Source organism: Bidens hawaiensis, unplaced genomic scaffold (genome assembly GCF_021521415.1).
Source record: "Bidens hawaiensis isolate Kalapana, Puna unplaced genomic scaffold, B.hawaiensis_p1.1 tig00057177_1, whole genome shotgun sequence".
In the NCBI taxonomy this organism is placed as follows: Eukaryota; Viridiplantae; Streptophyta; class Magnoliopsida; order Asterales; family Asteraceae; genus Bidens; species Bidens hawaiensis.
The window spans coordinates 1-17,681 of record NW_027500333.1 but is presented as its reverse complement, the minus strand read 5'-3'; the positions used below and the strand labels follow the sequence as shown (position 1 = coordinate 17,681).

Here is a 17,681-nt window from a genome sequence, read left to right as displayed (position 1 = left end):
CGCGTGGACATTTCTGAAAAACCGTGCTCGTCTATGCAAAGAGGCGCTGCCCCTACGAGCTAATCAATAATTCCGTCCCGCGGGTTACGCGCGGACGTTGTGCCGGAAAACAAGGCGCTCGTCCATGCAAAGAGGTGCGACCCCTACGAGCGGGCTCAAACCCATAGTACTGCCCCATGACCATACTAGGCACTCGTCCATGCAAAGAGGTGCGACCCCTACGAGTGGGTGGATCAAACCAGCAGTCCCTACCCTTAGAGTTCCAATGGTAAAGTGATCACTTACTCGAGTTCTAGCGCACATACATCGAAAACCTTAGATAACCGTTCGCATTGCTCATCAAGAAATATAATTTAAACACATAATCGCTTGCATAGCTTGTAAGTATACCATGATAAAACATTATTTAAGTACGTGTCCCTCGCCCCGAAAGCAGTTTAAAAACAGTGAAAACAGCGAGAATAGGGGCTGTGAGACTCACCTGTGGTTCTTGTTAAGGGATTAAATCGAGATTCGGGTTTTCTTGGTGTTGGCCTCGGAATTGAAGGTCTAGAATACGATTAAATAACAAGAAGTATATATATTAAGATCAAGAAATAGGAGAATATAAGGGTTGGAAAGTAGATCTCAAGGTTATATTCTCGGCTTACCTAGTAACAGGATCGGAGCTGAAAACAACGGATGCTTGGGAGAGGATTAGTGCAAGTTTGCAGTTCTTTGAAGTGTGTTTTGGGTGATAACTTAGGTTACATATTTATAGGCAAACTCAAGGGAACACAATCCCTTGCTTTAGGGGATTGTAATCTTTTCATATCTAGGGGTAATGATGATAAAGTATGGAAATTATTATTATTTATTTAAAAGTGGAGTAGTGGATAAAAGATTTTGATTTGATTTGGTCAGGGCATGCAGGTCTGGGGTTGGTGAGAATAGGGTGGCTGATAGTTGACTTTTCGTGTTACATTGCTTTTTCAGGTACTTTTGTTAGTGTACAGTAAAAAGTGGAAAATCTCTGAAACACGCTACTGTTTCCTTTTGGGCGGGAGTAATCTCCTTACGCCTGGAGAATAGACTAAGTGTTCTGTGCGTATTACTTTGTGCGCATAGCTTTCTGCGTGAAGGACATTTCTTTGCTGCGGGTAGGTGCGTAACCTTCTCGCAGTTAGGGACATTGAGTTTCATTTGTAGATTCTCCAGGTGGTCTTGGTATTTCAACATAGTGATCAGTTATGTTGAAGTCAATTCCATCTTAGAGCTTCAGACAAACTAGCTCTCAATGTTCCCGCCATGCGGGGAGGTTAGTTCCCTTCCGCACGCGCATAAACGATTTAGGATGCACCCGCCTTAGCATCATGCGGGATGGTCAACCCATTAGACAACATAACGTTGAGGTACATGAAAACATAAAGCCAAAACATTCGCGCATGGCGCATATAACATATGCCCACGCTGGTTCTTAACATGGCGCGCTCGCGCAGGGCGCACATAACAAATGCACGCGCTGACTATCATGGCGCGCTCGCGCAGGGCGCACATAACAAATGCACGCGCTGACTAACATGGCGCGCTCGCGCAAGGCGCATATAACATAATTACCTAATATTTAGGTTGATTACTTGGTTTAAGGGATTGGGAATTTACCGGGTGTCACATTCTCCCCCTGTTAAGAGAATTTCGTCCCGAAATTTAGGAGACGTCGCTGGCAGAAGCCATGTTCTGAAAGAGGTGTGGGTATTTCATGCGCATCTGGTCTTCTCTTTCCCAAGTGAATTCAGGCCCACGCCTCGAGTTCCATTGAACCTTTACTAACTTGATTCTGCTTCTGCGTAACTTTTGTTCTTTCCAATCGGTTACTGCTATCGGTTCTTCTACGAAGTGCAGCTGTTTGTCGATGTGAATCTCTTCCAACGGCAAAATCAACGTTTCGTCAGATAAACACTTTTTGAGGTTGGACACATGAAACGTATCATGAACTCCACTGAGTTCGGCGGGTAAACGGAGTTTATAAGCAACCGGACCGATCCTTTCCAGGATCTCAAATGGTCCAACGTAGCGCGGATTCAACTTTCCTCGCTTGCCGAAACGGGGGACTCCTTTCCATGGAGATACTTTCAACAGTACTCTATCCCCTACTTGGAACTCCAATGGTTTTCTTCGCACATCTGCGTAGCTCTTCTGTCTGTCGCGCGCTGTCTTAAGGCGATCCCTTATCTGAAAAATCTTGTCTGTTGTTTCTTGGATCAATTCTGGACCAGTCATTTGCTTGTCACCCACTTCAGCCCAGCACAGTGGGGATCTACACTTGCGCCCATACAAAGCTTCGAACGGCGCAGCCTTGATGCTTGTGTGATAACTGTTGTTGTAAGAAAATTCAACCAATGGGAGATGAGTATCCCAGCTACCTCCGAAATCGATTGCGCACGCGCGTAGCATGTCTTCCAATGTCTGGAGTGTTCGCTCGCTTTGCCCATCCGTTTGAGGATGATAAGCTGTACTCATATCAAGGCGAGTACCTAGAGCTCCTTGTAACGATCTCCAAAACCTTGATGTGAACCGACTATCTCTATCAGAAATGATGGACACTGGGACTCCATGTTTTGAAACTACTTCTCGAATATACAATCGGGCTAACTTTTCCATCTTATCGGTTTCCTTGATCGGCAGGAAGTGCGCTGACTTAGTTAGCCGATCCACAATAACCCAGATCGTGTCGTAACCCCCAGGTGTCCTTGGCAGTTTGGTGATGAAGTCCATAGAGATTTGTTCCCACTTCCACATGGGAATTTCTGGCTGTTGAAGCAACCCTGATGGTTTCTGGTATTCAGCCTTTACCTTCGAACACGTCAGGCATTTACTGACATACGTCGCGATGGCGCCTTTAAGATTGGGCCACCAATACAGCGTTTTAACATCTTGGTACATCTTGTCTGCGCCAGGATGTACGGAATACCGTGTCTTGTGAGCTTCGTTTAGTACTTGCTCGCGCAATCCTCCCTTGAGAGGGACCCATATGCGGTTAGCGAAATATAGATTGCCGTTCTCTTTAAGTTCCAAACTCTTAATCATACCCCCAAGGCATTCGTTTTTAACAAACTCTGGTTTCAAGGCTTCTTGCTGAGCGTCTCGGATGCGGGTAGAGAGATCTGTGTGAATGGTTAGCCTTAGGGCCTTGACTCGTAGCGTTTTTATTCGCTCCTTCCTACTTAGCGCGTCTGCTACCACATTCGCCTTTCTAGGGTGGTACTTAATTTCACAATCATAATCGTTCAACAACTCCACCCATCTTCGTTGCCTCATGTTTAAATCCTTTTGATCAAATATATGCTGAAGGCTCTTGTGATCCGTAAAGATTATACACTTTGTACCATAGAGGTAATGGCGCCAAATCTTTAGCGCGAAGACAACCGCTCCAAGTTCCAGATCATGCGTTGTGTAGTTCTTTTCATTGGTCTTGAGTTGGCGCGAGGCATATGCTATGACTTTGTCTCGTTGCATAAGGACACATCCGAGTCCTTGATGTGAAGCGTCGCAGTAAACGACGATGTCGTCCGTCCCTTCGGGCAGAGACAAAATTGGCGCACTACATAATTTTTGTTTCAACATTTGAAACGCTGCTTCCTGATTTTCGTCCCAAACAAACTTCTTGTCTTTCTGAGTTAGCGCGGTCAGAGGTAGAGCTATCTTGGAGAAGTTCTCAATGAAGCGTCGATAGTAGCCAGCTAGTCCTAGGAATTGCCTCACCTCAGTTGGGGTTTTTGGCGCTTCCCAGTTTTCGATGGCCTTGACTTTGGAAGGATCAACGTGTATTCCTTTCTCGTTTACAACGTGACCGAGAAAGTGAACTTCTCTAAGCCAAAACTCGCACTTGGAAAACTTCGCATACAACTTTTCTTTCCTCAACAATTCCAAAATCAATCTCAGGTGTTGCTCATGCTCGGCCTTGGTCCGAGAGTAAATCAGAATATCATCTATAAACACAATCACAAACTTGTCCAAGTATGGTTTGCATACGCGGTTCATCAGATCCATGAATACAGCCGGCGCATTAGTTAGCCCGAAAGGCATCACTAAGAACTCATAATGGCCGTATCTAGTTCGGAAGGCTGTTTTCGGCACATCTTCCTCATGGACCCTAAGTTGGTGGTATCCTGACCGTAGATCTATCTTCGAATAATAACTGGATCCCTGCAACTGGTCAAATAAGTCGTCAATCCTCGGTAAGGGGTACCGATTTTTGACTGTCAGCTTGTTCAGTTCCCTGTAGTCAATACACATTCTGAACGAACCATCCTTCTTCTTAACAAACAGTACTGGAGCTCCCCAAGGTGAAAAGCTTGGGCGTATGAAACCCTTATCCAATAGTTCCTGTAACTGATTGGATAGCTCTTGCATCTCAGATGGAGCTAATCGATAAGGCGCTCGAGCTACTGGCGCAGCTCCTGGGACCAAATCAATACGAAACTCGACTTGTCGCGGCGGCGGTAATCCGGGCAAATCTTCAGGAAAAACTTCTGGAAATTCGCGCACTACTGGTAAGTCTTCAATTCTTCGCTCATCTCCTTTCTTTTCTACGACATGCGCCAGGAAGGCGTAGCACCCTTTCCTTAGGCACTTACGCGCCTTTAGGCACGAAATCAGTTTCGTCGCAACTCCCCTTCTTTCCCCTTGAATTACCAAGGTTTCTCCGTTCAACAGTGGGATCCGAACCTGCTTCTCATGGCAAATAACTTCCGCGTGGTTCTCGACTAACCAATCCATACCTACCACAATGTCAAAACTTCCCAAGTCTATTGGCAACAAATTAATATTGAACCCGTGACCTCCCATGACTATTACACATTGTTCAGTTCTTTCGTTCGCGCATAACTGCCTACCATTGGCTAGTTCTATAGCATAAGGCGTGTCTAGCCTACTGGTTGCTAGGCCTAGGGAGTCTTTAAACTCAGCGGATATAAAACTTAGGTCAGCGCCAGTATAAAATAAGACAGATGCAAAATGTCCGTTAAGCAAAAACGTACCGGTTACCACATTCGGCTCTTCTTTAGCTTCGCCTGCGCCGATCACAAAAGCTCTCCCGCGAGCTTGGTTTCCCTTTTGCGGGCAATCCCGACTAAAATGCCCTGGCTTCCCGCATGCGTAGCAGTTGTCGCTTGCTCCAGCTTCTCTGACACGGCAATTCATCGTCTTGTGCCCTGGTCTGCCACATTTGGCGCATTCGATTCTTGCGCATTCACCCTCGTGGTGATACTTGCATTTGTTGCACCATGGGCGAGGCCCGCTGTATCCTTTTCGTGGTGGCTCCACGGCCTGAATCGCGTAAGTCCTTGCGCTCTCCTGCTTCTTGAACGGTGGCTGCTTGGAGTCGGACCCTCGGTGGTGAGAGTTCCATTTCCTCTTGGGATCAGAGGTTCGCTGCTCGTTTCCGCGTGTAGTTAACATACCCGCACGGACCGTATCCCTTGTAAGGGTGATGGCCCGCGCTACCGCCTCATCAAAAGTTGGAGGCGCTGCAGCGTTGAGCGGAACCCTAACAACAGGAGGTAACCCAAAAATATACCTCTCGATCTTCTTTTCCTCCGTGTTTGCCATGTCTGGTACCAATTGGCAAAGCTCGTTGAACCGGTTGTTGTAGGCGTCGATATCCGTTCCTACCATGGTGTGGTTCCAGAATTCCTGTTGTAGACTCTGGATTTCTGCGCGAGAGCAGAACTTTCTCATCATCATTTCCTTCAGTTCCTCCCAGGTCTTGTGGAGAGCAACTTCTCGCCCCAATGTTTTCGTTTGAAGCTTCCACCAAGACGAAGCTGCTTCTTGGAACATGCAGGTCGCGTAAAGGACCTTCTGGTTCTCACTACATCCGCTAATGGAGAGAACTGTCTCCATCTTGTCGATCCAGTTGTAGAGCCCAATGGCCCCTTCGGTACCCTTGAATGGCCAAGGCTTACAGGCCATGAATGTCTTGTAGGAGCATCCTTTGTCCAAGGCTCCTGATTCGGGTTCTGGGGTCTCATTCTGACGACCCTGACTTGATTCGGCCTTGCTGGCCTCATGTGTTGCGATTGCTTGCGCGATTATTTCCGCGAGTTCCTCGGGTGTCATGGTGATTCCTTTGGCTTTAGTTGGAGGCATTCTCGCTTTAAAAGAGTGAAAATATATCAAACTTAGCGCATGTACTCTGAGCACATAATGTTATCATTATTTACTAGACACTGAGTGACCCGTGTTCCTAAGTGTGTGTATAGTTTCTTTTGAAAATATTCTCTTTGAAAAATATTTCATGCGATTTCCCCCAACGGTTATAGTCTAGGTTAAAACTTCCTTTCCTAGTTCGCTATAACCAGTGCTCTGATACCAATCTGTCACACCCGGCCCTGAGCGGCGGAATCAGCCGGGCGCGCGCGAGTGGGGATTGATAATTAAGCACGGGCCATTGCAAACATTCAAAGATTTTCATTGCGCATGAAATGTTTAATACAAATACATTACATTGTTTAAAAATTACATAAAAACATCCAAGTACAAAAACTGTTGAAGATTTCCACGCCATATCCCTTTGCGCGGCGGGAACAACCACGCGCATCGAAGGGATAGAACTAAAATCTTCCAAAAAGCTAGTTTTAGATGTTCAGCGTGAGGTGCTCTAAGTGTGACTCCATGCGCTATCTAGTTATCTCCTGAAAGACACGTAAAAACATTTGAATCAGTATAAACTGAGTGAGTTCACAAGTTTTAGTAACTTGATAAATCGCATTGCATCATAGTCTTGATAAAATCATATTGAAACACATTTGTGATTTCATGTCTAAACATATACTTGATAATCCGTATGAAAACATAGATCTGACACATATTTCTGATAAAAGTCGTTCCGCGGGCTACACGCGATCATTACTGGAAGTGTGCTCGTCCATGCAAAGTGGCGCTGCCACTACGAGCTAAATAATATAATGCCGTCCCGCGGTTTACGCGTGGACATTTCTGAAAAACCGTGCTCGTCTATGCAAAGAGGCGCTGCCCCTACGAGCTAATCAATAATTCCGTCCCGCGGGTTACGCGCGGACGTTGTGCCGGAAAACAAGGCGCTCGTCCATGCAAAGAGGTGCGACCCCTACGAGCGGGCTCAACCCCATAGTACTGCCCCATGACCATACTAGGCACTCGTCCATGCAAAGAGGTGCGACCCCTACGAGTGGGTGGATCAAACCAGCAGTCCCTACCCTTAGAGTTCCAATGGTAAAGTGATCACTTACTCGAGTTCTAGCGCACATACATCGAAAACCTTAGATAACCGTTCGCATTGCTCATCAAGAAATATAATTTAAACACATAATCGCTTGCATAGCTTGTAAGTATACCATGATAAAACATTATTTAAGTACGTGTCCCTCGCCCCGAAAGCAGTTTAAAAACAGTGAAAACAGCGAGAATAGGGGCTGTGAGACTCACCTGTGGTTCTTGTTAAGGGATTAAATCGAGATTCGGGTTTTCTTGGTGTTGGCCTCGGAATTGAAGGTCTAGAATACGATTAAATAACAAGAAGTATATATATTAAGATCAAGAAATAGGAGAATATAAGGGTTGGAAAGTAGATCTCAAGGTTATATTCTCGGCTTACCTAGTAACAGGATCGGAGCTGAAAACAACGGATGCTTGGGAGAGGATTAGTGCAAGTTTGCAGTTCTTTGAAGTGTGTTTTGGGTGATAACTTAGGTTACATATTTATAGGCAAACTCAAGGGAACACAATCCCTTGCTTTAGGGGATTGTAATCTTTTCATATCTAGGGGTAATGATGATAAAGTATAGAAATTATTATTATTTATTTAAAAGTGGAGTAGTGGATAAAAGATTTTGATTTGATTTGGTCAGGGCATGCAGGTCTGGGGTTGGTGAGAATAGGGTGGCTGATAGTTGACTTTTCGTGTTACAGTGCTTTTTCAGGTACTTTTGTTAGTGTACAGTAAAAAGTGGAAAATCTCTGAAACACGCTACTGTTTCCTTTTGGGCGGGAGTAATCTCCTTACGCCTGGAGAATAGACTAAGTGTTCTGTGCGTATTACTTTGTGCGCATAGCTTTCTGCGTGAAGGACATTTCTTTGCTGCGGGTAGGTGCGTAACCTTCTCGCAGTTAGGGACATTGAGTTTCATTTGTAGATTCTCCAGGTGGTCTTGGTATTTCAACATAGTGATCAGTTATGTTGAAGTCAATTCCATCTTAGAGCTTCAGACAAACTAGCTCTCAATGTTCCCGCCATGCGGGGAGGTTAGTTCCCTTCCGCACGCGCATAAACTATTTAGGATGCACCCGCCTTAGCATCATGCGGGATGGTCAACCCATTAGACAACATAACGTTGAGGTACATGAAAACATAAAGCCAAAACATTCGCGCATGGCGCATATAACATATGCCCACGCTGGTTCTTAACATGGCGCGCTCGCGCAGGGCGCACATAACAAATGCACGCGCTGACTATCATGGCGCGCTCGCGCAGGGCGCACATAACAAATGCACGCGCTGACTAACATGGCGCGCTCGCGCAAGGCGCATATAACATAATTACCTAATATTTAGGTTGATTACTTGGTTTAAGGGATTGGGAATTTACCGGGTGTCACAACAAGATCATTGCTTGATGTGTAGATAGGCTTAACAAATGAGTAAGTATCATAGTGGTATAAACTTAAATATCTGCCTATGCTAGTGGTTACACTCTTATGAAGCGGTTGCCGACTCCAATTAAGTCATATTTATGAAGGCAAAAATCCTAATAGTCAGTTATACACGAACCCGTTAGTGATTGGTCACAATGAAAAACTTATTTCTTGCTTTAGCTTCAAATTTTGAAAAACATCAAAAATTATTGAAAAAGCAGAAAACTGTAAAATACTCAAAAAGTATTCAAAAATCAACAACAAAAATGTTGATAATTTTATCAAACAAAAAGGGGTATATTATAACCACGTAACGTGGGGCAAACAAGTAAGTCCTAAACACTTTATATGAAGGCATAAGTCAACAAGGCTAGTAAGTCCATGGTTCAACCTTTACATATTGTTTGAAAGAAAAGTTTGCAAAAAGTCTATAGAAGCTCAAAATGTTTTGATCAATCATTAGGGGGGTTGGAGTCAATTCGGGATGATACTGATGAACACAAAGTATGCCCGAGGTATGATAGAGTATGTAACATGTTGGATTAACAGGGGGGCACACATGTATTGTGCCTAACTATACCTTAACGTATCACAGTGAAATCAAAATACTTGTTAAGTTTAAAGTGGACCAATATATCTACAATCGACTTTGGGTTCTTGGCATAATAATATCCAAATAGAAGTGTGATCTAGAACGCTATAGACAATATGATTCCATGTCGTGATCTTTCTCACCAAAAACAAGTAACATAGAGTTTTGTAAATTAATTAATATAATATTACTATTCTCCTTATTTAAATTTTAATTTTTACTTCATTTTTAAGTTTTTTGTTTTATTTTATTTTACATGTTAAAATTAGTTAACTTGTATTTCTTTTATATTATTTTATCTTATTTTAGTTTAACTTATTTTATTTTAACTTATTTTTAAATTATTTTAACTTTTTTAATTTATCTTATTTTAACTTTTATTTTTATTTTTAAATTATATTTTATTTTTATTTTTCATTTTTAAATTATTTTTGAAATTATTTGATTTTATCTTAATTTATTTTATTTCAACTTTATTTTACAATCTTGTTTTTATTATTATTTTTTTTAATTTTAAACTTATTTTCTTTAAGGTTTGTATAAATCCCGTGTCTGTCTTAATTTTTAATTTGTAATTTTTAATGTTCAATTTAACTTTATTTTTATTTTTAACTTTATTTTTAAATTTTATCTTTACTTCTAACTTATTTGATTTTCTCTTATTTTATTCTTATTTCTTAAGTTACTTTACTTTTGTTTTCATCTTTGTAATTATTTTAAAACTTCTTTTAAATTTTGTATAAATTTCATTTTTGTCTAAAAAGTTTCATTTTCTGTTTTATTTTAATTTAAACCTTTAAAAACTTTATTTTACTTTAAACTTATTTTAAAATTTTAATTTTATTTTAGTTTTAAAATTTTAATTTAACTTTTAAGTATTTAGTCAAAATGGGTTATGTTTACAACAAGGTCCTCATTGCATTGTTTGTTAAGTATTGGCCCGATAAAATATATCTTGAAAAGTGCTTGGATGGAGACGATGATGAGTCAGAAGAGAGATGACGAGGATGAGGATGAGGATGATAGCTATAATAATACTTGTGGTGATGGTAGTGGTAGTGGAATTGGTTGCAGTGAGGCTACCGGAAATAAGACGGCCAATGCTGAGCCGTCAAAGGAGGCTAAGAAAACGAGGGAATTGGAGGCTACGGTGAAGGCTGAGCTCGCCTCTTAACTAAATGTTTGTTCTTTTGCAGGAACCATTTCTTCTGTTCGAGAAAGCCGTGGATGAAAATAATGATGTAATGATGATGGCATCATTATTCTCCCGATCCCGATACGCTAGTTAGGGAGAATGTTGAGCCAACCATTGATAAACATGTTGTCACTCATGTTGCTGCATCTGCTCAAAGAAACTCAAGAAAATGAACCAAACTCTATAGCGTGAGCAGGATGGGAAGCATGTGAACGAGGTCGAAGTTTCTTCACGACTTCATTACATGGGAATTCGACAACGAATACGGCGAAGTTATCATACATTGCACTCGCAGTCATGAGCTCACGTTCTTTGATGAGCTTGAGCTGGCTGGACTTGGACTCAGCGACCTGAAGAAACTTGTAAAGTCGCCTCTTTGCACAGTTGAAGATGTCCGTCGTGACAACACGGACACCATCGTTGGAAAGTTCAACAAGTTTGTTAGATTACTTGTTGAAAAGCAACCTTTTGAAGAAGATCCAGATGGTGTATTTGACTACGAGTCCGAATGCGAATGGTGAAAAGGAAATAAGACAAATACCAAAAGACTAGAGGGAGTTTGTAAGGCCCGGTTTTATTTATTTAAGTCTTTCATATTTGTAATCGTTAGTTTACGTTTATGTTTCGTTTACGGTTGTAAGTTTTGGGCCCGAGACCTCTTGTACTTGAAGCCCATTGGGCATTTGTTAATGAGATGGGTGTATGACAATACACACACCTTATATTGGGTGTGTATGGCATACATCACAACAACCCTTTGCATTTTCGTTCTTCCAATTAACATACAAACTCTCAAGACTCTCTCTAACCCCTCCCCACCTTCAAGTTTCGGCCTCCCTTACACACACACAAGATCCGAGATCTCAGTCCTTACTAGTTGTTTCCGCCAAATAGTGAAGAGGTTGATTCAAAAACGACTAGTACTTAGTTTGTTTTGTTGTTTGATCCGGTTTCGGGACCTACAACAATCATCCTTCCTTTGGCGTTATCTACAAACATTTGCTAGAATGTATTTGCTAGACTTGTATTAGTAACAACCAAACAAATGGTAAAAGTTGAATCATTGTCATTAGTCCATCGACAAAAGTATACGTATTCTTCCATACACAGAATAGTTAATAAATATATTTTTGGGCAAATATGTGATTTCCAATATGTCATTCCAATAACCAGTCATGAAGTTACATATTGTGGACAAATCTATAATCCATGATTAATTAACTATTCCAATATTTCATCAATAATCCATCACTACTAGAAAACCGATGGTGTTGTGACGCCAAATTGCGTTGGAAATGCGTAACAATTGAGCGATTATGACGCATTTCTGACGCAATTTGCGAGTCGGAAAACCCCTCTTCGGAAATTCATTTGTGACGCCTTTCTGACGCAAAATTTGACAAAATTCCGACACATCCTTTTGTCATAATTTTCCGACACTTTTTTGACACCTTTAAACAACTTTTAATAATTATAATTATTGTATTATTAATACCGTATATGTATAAATACGGTATAAATATTTTGTTTTCTGACACATATAAAAAATCTTATCCGACGCAATTCCGACGCATATATAAAATATTTTCCGACGCAATTCTGACACGTATATAAAACGTTTTCTGACGAAATTCCGACACTCCTTTAAGTTTGTTTCCGACACAAATTTGACGCATATAAGAATTGTTTTCCAACGCAATTATGACACTTTTATAAATAAAAATTTATATAATATGAAACAAAAACTGATCCAGATTTTTTTTCAGCTAAAAAATACAATTAAAATCCACAAAACTCAAATTAACTCACAAAACAACTTTTACACATCAAACTCAAATACAATCATGTCTAATAATCCATAACGCTACAAACTAACATATGTATAAAATAGTATATACATAAAAAAAACTACTACTGAGGATTGGGAGGCTGCCAATTTCTCATGGCCTAAGCTCCTTGTATTTGTATCATTTCTACCATTAGTTGTTGCATTTCTTGTCCCAGGTTTTCTTCCGTATCCTCCCCCTCCTCCCAACTTCCAAATTATGCATCTATAAATTTCTTAAAACGTGTATGACAATTAGTAAACAAACAATGCATAACAACATACCTTTTGTTGTGATTGCTGTTACTCAAATTGGCATATCAGCCACCGAATGCAGTGATTTCTGCAATAAGAAAACAAAATTAGTAAAAGTCAAAGCAAAAATATTATATGAATGTTTAATGTTAATGGGCTAACTAGTAGAACAAACAGAAGTGAAGTCCAAATAGTAGAAAACGTGAATCACCATATTGCTGCCAATATATTAGAGATCTTAACCTGCATTTACATTTTGTTAAATTAATATAAACTAATGGATCAATGATGCGTAACGGTCCAACAAACAAAATAAAATTTCAAAACAAAACATTAAGTCACTTCAGTTACCATGATAAACACTTGATTAAAAACAGCCTCCGCTTATAGGTCCGGTGCCTGATTTCCAACTATTAGCAGTCCCTACAAATATCAAGCTACAATAAAGTTACAAAATATTTACTCATTGAAGGAGTCATATTAGTTTATCTAGATTAATCATTCATCTTTTTTTGAGATCCAAACTTGCAACAATTACTCCCTTAATTAACCATGTCATTACAAAATATTAGTTTATCTGTTAGGATGTTGATGTTATAAAAGTAAGTGTTAATTAACTTCAATAAATTAATGATATGAGCCACCATGGATATTTCTTTAGTCACTCAGATAATAGTGCTAAGATACAATTAATGTAAAATATCTAAGGCACGGTGTGATGAAAAGTGTTGGAAACAACTGTTATCTAAGATTCACCAACATGTCAAATAAAGCATATTTTGACTTAAAGTTGAAGTTACATATGTACAAAAATGTCTTGCCATCCTACTATGTATAAACCTATCAACAATCCCTCACTGTTCTAGACTAATCACTTAAGCAGTCAAGCCCGAATCTCTGACGGAGGCATTCTAAGGTTTTCTTGTAGTTTGGAAAGCCAGAAAACAAAAAGTTGAAGTCATCCACAGTTACTAACTCCAAATACTTGTTAGATGGCCTCTTCAAGTTCATGCTTTCTTCTACTCCATGTATTTTTTTTCAATGGGATAGATACCTACAAGAACAATATATATTTATATATGTCAGGATACTACTTTAAAACTGAAACATGTATATGTGCACAAGATGTTAACAAAAGAGGTTAATTTCATACCTTATATCGGAACTTTAACAGCTTCCCTGTGGTAGAATATGTTTTGAGGGACCTATCACTACAAAAGCCAACTCTTTCAGTAGAGATGAAGAGTATGCCCGAGATTGCACCGGCTGTAGTGTATATGTAGCATCGGGAAGCATGTAACAACTTCTCGCCATCCCTGATACTGAAACTTTTTCTGAAGATTTTTAATGGTGGAATATTGGAACCGTAAGTCAACTTGTGTTTAATAATATCTATTAGTCTGTGTCCTAAGCCCACTACAAAGTAAATTAAATTCTGTTAGATTAAGGAAGAGAGTAATTAATATAATGGAACTGTTGGTTACTATTATTAGCACAAGACAATTAATTACCATGATTTTTTGAGACCGCAAAACTCTCTTTTTCTACACCATTGATTTTTGAGGAAGTAAGACGTACTCCCCTTGTTGGAATGCATACGGCAACTTCCGGTAGTCTGTTATCCATATTATTATTGCTTTGAAGGTATGAATTAAGCTAGCTCTCTTAATGCTGAATTTGTTGGGTGATGTATATTGGATCTTGATATTTATAAGCTGATAAAGTTCACAACTTTTAGTTGGATGTGTCACAGTTAATGGTGCTTTGAATGTTGGCCATAAAATAAAGCCAAATTGAATATGGATTCGCCCAATTTGACCTCGTTCGCTCACTTTAGAAGTTCTGTACCTTTATCTGGGCTGCTTGATCTTCCTTTTGGTGATATCGGTCCTTCCGATAAGATTTACACATTTAACTTTTATATGCTGACTATTGCTTTCATAGATATCCATTAGTTGTTAATAATATTTTGCTGAAGTTGGAGAAAAGTATATTATCATCAACATGGATGGAAACAAGTCATATGCCGACGACAAAAGCAAGAAAAGCAAACAATTTAAATGGTGACATAGCCTTTATTTTTCTTGATCAGATTGAGGTGTAAAGAAGGTAGCTTTTTTATTCTGGTTATGGGACTAAGATTTTTTTCAATCTTTTCTACTCCATATGTAGTACCCAATGCTTATGCCATGTCATTAGCACAAATAGCACATCATGATTTCTAAATATACCCTTTCTGATCCATAGGAATAGAATAGGAAAGAAACTGCATACGGTGTTTAAAATGCTAAGTTCCAATAAGAGCCCCATTGTTAAGTGTGTACAGAGATGCGTTAAATTTACATATCGATCAGCAACACGCGTTCTTAGTGATGAGTGAAGAGACGATCCCGTAGCCCCCCCCCCCCCCCAAAGTAAAGTTTTCTTCCAATTAAAAACTACTCTTTTTTTAGATTGATACTTTGATAGTTACCCACCCCCGGGCCATTTATGAAAAAGTTTACATGTGTTGATTCTAGCCCTTCCGTATTTTTGTCCAAGTTTCGTCACTAGATGATCTTCCATGAATATCTATTTTATACAGGATTACAGGCTCATTTGTAAGGTTTAGGGAACAACTTTCATGTATGATGATAGACTCTCTCTCATGTGTGTTTTATATTAAACTTTAACAGAATTTTTTAGCCCTTTCATATTTTTCATATAATTAGTCAACTATATTTTACATGTTCTAGCAAACATTTAGATACAAACCCAAAGGAGAGAGGTTTTGTGTTATTACTCCATAACCATTCTCCCAAGGTTCCCATCGTTACAACATATATACGAGTCAAATGTTTGGTAAAATGTGTCAAGCTAGCCATTTTTTTATTTCATACCGTCATCTCACTACTAGAATATCATCCTTCAATGACGATAATAAAATCATTGTTACACATATTCTTCGGTATTAATTAATCACCGAGGATCAACAGCACATAGTTTGAACCCCAAAAAGGTTACACAAACCTCTGTTGACAATCCATTATTACTTATGTCAGTTATAATTTGTATAGCAACTTTAACGCACGAAAGCGAATAAACAAGACTGATACATTCAATCAAACATTTATATAAAACAAAATTGGGAGAAAGCTTATATATCGTACTTTCTTTAATTCACTAAAGATTAGAAACGATCCTCTATTTGAACTTTCATCCGGTCTGCATACAATACTGACACGAAAGAATTGTTAAATTTTAAATATATATACATAGCATGCAAACAAAGAAACAATGGAAAATCAATCATTTTATATGGCTAATATATCAACAAATGTATATACAATTTGTTATAAAATAGGCATACAACACAATGTTGTATACTTCAAATACATATCGAATTGAGGGCTAATGGACAGACAATCGTGACCGATTAATTGCCTGAATGAGAGATCTTAAGCTTTTGTTAGAATTTGGAAATCCCAAAACCAGAAACTGAAATCATCCACGGTTACCAACTCCACATACTTGTTCATACTCTCTTTCTACTCCTTTTATCTTTTTTAACGGAATTGAAACCTTATATTGGAACTTTAACACCTCTCCCGCTGCAGAATACGCTTTGAGGGATCTAGTACTGCAAAATCCCACCCTTTCGGTAGACACGAAGAGGATTCCTGGGATCGCACCCGCTGTAGTGTATATGGAACATCGTGCAGTATGCAACAGGTTCTCACAATCCGTTGTATTGAAAGTTTTACTGAAGATTGTTTCTTTGCGGCCAAGTGGTAGGATTCTTGCGCCGTAACTCAGCTTGTGTTTCACAATTTGTATTAGTTTTGGTCCTAAACTCACTGCAAATGCAAGTAAAAGTTTTCTGTTAGATCGAAGGAGTGAAATAGAATCGTCTGTTCAAATTTGGATATTCGAAAATTCCGAATAGTGAATTTGAATATTGGAATCCGTATCCAGAATTTTGGATATTCTAAATTTCAGATTCGGATATCCAAACAGATTTCCGACAACTGAAAAAATATTTATTCTTTAAGAACTAACAAAAAGAATTTACAAAATATAAATATTTCGGATATCCAATTACCAATATCATAAAACTGTCCAGAATTTTTTAACTAATAATTAAAATTTAATAACTTAAAAAAAATATTTTGGATATCCGAAATTTTCTAAAATGCCTATCAAAATCCAAAAATTCGTATATCTAAATTTCGGGTTTGGTTTGGATAATTCGGGTTTGGATTGAGATCATTTTTACACATTAAAGGGAGCCAGACGTTACCACGATTTTTGGCAGACACTGCAAGACTGTCTTTTGTTTCTGTGGCGTTGGTTTTGGAAGAAGTAGGAAGAGTGTAAATGGGTTGATAAGCTAATTTAGACAAGACTAGTTCCCTTGATACAACCGGGGCGCCAATGACACTGCTCGAAAATCTGTTATCCATTGTGATCTGGTTGTGCTTGATGCTGAAGTTGCTGGTAAATGGTAATGCCTTCTGGATCATGATACATTGATATTTATAAGGTGATAAAGATGGTATCAACTAACAACTTTTAGTTGGATGAGTCATCTATGTGTCATGTTTGTTGGTGGTTAGCATGTTAGGGCTTGAAAAGCTTGACTGATTAAGAAGGTTGGGCATATCAGATTTTTATGGGATACATTGCCTTTATTGATGTGTTCCTTTTGATATAGATTTATGCATCTACTTTATATTCCCATGCTGACTATTTCTTACATAGATATCCACTAGTAATTGTAATGCACAAAAGTTGGAAAGAGAATACTATATATATTCAAGATGACAACATATATATGTCACATGCAAATGACATTATAACCTAGCTAGTTAAGCAAACCGAATGGTGAGATGATGGCCTTTATATTGCTTAATCAGATGGACCTGTAAAGTGGTTTTCAAATTTCAACTTTCTTATCCTTTAATATCCTAATTCATGGATATAGAATCGAACATGCATGGATCTTTGTAACCTTTCTTCTTCTCTAGAACCAAAATATATACCATGTATGCCATGGCGTAATTACAATAGGTAATGGCACATGGCATCACCAACCAAAATTCTAAGAATGTACATGGTTAATACCGTCGCCCCCCGGCCACCTTATTTTTTTTGTCAGGCGACTTTATTATCAGCCAACGATT

At 39.2% G+C, this 17,681-nt stretch overlaps 2 pseudogenes across 2 annotated transcripts; both read right to left on the bottom strand.

The window, feature by feature from the left end:
• Positions 1–13,334: 13,334 nt before the first annotated feature.
• Positions 13,335–14,750, bottom strand: LOC143601830 (GEM-like protein 7; annotated as a pseudogene). The gene is made up of 3 exons (XR_013147728.1): positions 14,031–14,750; positions 13,673–13,935; positions 13,335–13,573 (listed from the first exon to the last, which is right to left on the bottom strand). The product of XR_013147728.1 is annotated as a GEM-like protein 7 (transcript).
• A 1,076-nt stretch (positions 14,751–15,826) lies between these two features.
• LOC143601829 (GEM-like protein 7) lies at positions 15,827–17,021 on the bottom strand (annotated as a pseudogene). Its single transcript, XR_013147727.1, has 2 exons — positions 16,799–17,021; positions 15,827–16,355 (listed from the first exon to the last, which is right to left on the bottom strand). The product of XR_013147727.1 is annotated as a GEM-like protein 7 (transcript).
• Between the last annotated feature and the right edge of the window lie 660 nt (positions 17,022–17,681).